The sequence below is a fragment of the Rousettus aegyptiacus genome, unplaced genomic scaffold (genome assembly GCF_014176215.1).
Source record: "Rousettus aegyptiacus isolate mRouAeg1 unplaced genomic scaffold, mRouAeg1.p scaffold_m13_p_1, whole genome shotgun sequence".
Taxonomy (NCBI): Eukaryota; Metazoa; Chordata; class Mammalia; order Chiroptera; family Pteropodidae; genus Rousettus; species Rousettus aegyptiacus.
The window spans coordinates 133895342-133897400 of NW_023416284.1; the positions used below are offsets into that span (position 1 = coordinate 133895342).

Here is a 2059-nt window from a genome sequence, read left to right on the forward strand (position 1 = left end):
TAGACAATTTTAGAAATTATTGCTAATTGTCAGGTATGATAATGGCATATTTATATAAATACTCTTATTCTTAGAAGACCAATGATAACTAATTAAGGGGAAAAGACAACTGACATCTGAAAACTATTATCAAATGTTTTAGGAAATAAATTTTTTACACATGTGTAAATTTTACAGTAAAAATTAATAATTACTGAAACTAGATGTTAGGTATATGGGTATCATAGTATAATTATTTCAATATTCCTATATTTTTAAAATTTTAATAATTTAAAATTTGGGGCAAAGCTCAGTTATGTTCTAAATCTCTTTCTGAACTTGCTTTTTAGAGGTCTAATCATCAGGACTAGAGACAAAAAAAAGACTTTTATAGCAGAATGGGTGTGAGCTTCTTTATATGTATTAATACCAGCACTTCAGTGTTTGAATTAATATTTTTCTCAAAATTTTGCCTAACATACTCAGAAGTAATCATCTAATTCATATATCTGTATTACCAAACCCTCAATAAGAGAGGAAATTCGGGATGTTGTAACTTCTTAATAAGAGATTGGTTTACATTTATTTTCTGTTTTAACTTTATCTCCTTTTCTCTTCAACATCTTTTCTCAGATTTATCATGAGAGACTATTTGATTAACTCAGTCCGATAGATGGATTGTTATTCTTTGGAGCAGGATTCTTCTGCATCTATTTGGTTGTACTTAGATTAAAGGGAAGGCATATGCCCCATATTCAAAATGGGACAACCATAGGTGGCAGTTGGAAAGGTTCCTTTTTTTTTTTATTTTTTTTTTTAACGCCTACAGCACCTGGTATTCTTAGGTAGTCTCCCATCCAAGTACTAACCAGGCCCAACCCTGCTTAGCTTCTAAGATTAGAAGAGATCAGGCATGGTCCGAGTGGCATGGCTGTAGACAGGAGGTTCTTTCAGAGGAGACTGGGAACTGGAAATAGCGATCATACTTCAAAATATCTTGTCAACTCAAGCATTTTCAAGACCATTAACAGTCAGTTTTCAGCAATCATTCTAACTTGAAAAAACAAAGATTACATCTGCATGTGAATAAATTCAGCTAATATTTTGTTACAAAGGAAAGGAACTTTTTATCTTGTATGTGTCATGATCAGCTTTCTGGAAGAGGAGGCTACAGTGAATATATTATTTTATTAGTATAAGATATGCCTCCGGTCTACATCGAGGTATAACAAAGTGTTCAGAAAAAATAGCCAACTTGTAATTACAGTAGTAATAGAATCTGCTCTGTTATCTGATCCATGGGTCTGCCACAGGAAGCTCCTTGCAAATTTTTGCCAAAGAAGAGAGAATAGATTTACATTGACATCCACTTTTCTCCAGAAATGTGACTCAAAAGAACTTCATGCATTTTGAAGAGCATTCAAAGGTGCACTCTGGTTAGATTCGCCTGTCACATAGAAGTACTTCATTCAATTTATCAAAAATATATTTATTGTAGCTTAAAAATGCAAGTTTTGTAGGAAGATTAAAAAAAAGAAATATCCTCATAGAGCTTAAGTATATACGATTATAAAATACACATTCATTTATGAACAATGCTATTAGAATATGATAAAGCGTTAATGTGTGTGATATAAGCTATGTGAAAGAGTAGTTCTCAGCAAGAGTTATTAAGGAACTTTTCCAGGCGTGGTGTGTAGTGACCTTGATGAATGGGTAAGTTCTGGATAAATGAAGAGAAAGAGGAAGAACCCTGAGTGGAGGAATACCATAAAGTGTCTTGCATTAAAGATTAGGATACTGAAAATAATAGGCTGAAGCTGTTTATAATTTTGCAAGAAATCTTTGGAGAAGTATAAGGAGAACATATAATCTCCTCCACAATTTTATGAGGGATGTTGTGCTTTGTGAAATCAGCCCTGGAAAATTATGCTGAGCAAGTCTGATGAATTGGAAAAAGAGGTTTCATATCTTTGCTAACCTAACTGAATATTTAATGACTCAGGCAAGATGCATATGACATTTTTTGTGATTCATTATTATCTATTTTTACAAATACCATCCAAATACTGAAATGAAC

At 32.6% G+C, this 2059-nt stretch overlaps 1 pseudogene; it reads right to left on the minus strand.

Annotated features, from left to right (window-relative positions):
- Positions 1–799: 799 nt before the first annotated feature.
- LOC118606847 lies at positions 800–918 on the minus strand (annotated as a pseudogene).
- Between the last annotated feature and the right edge of the window lie 1141 nt (positions 919–2059).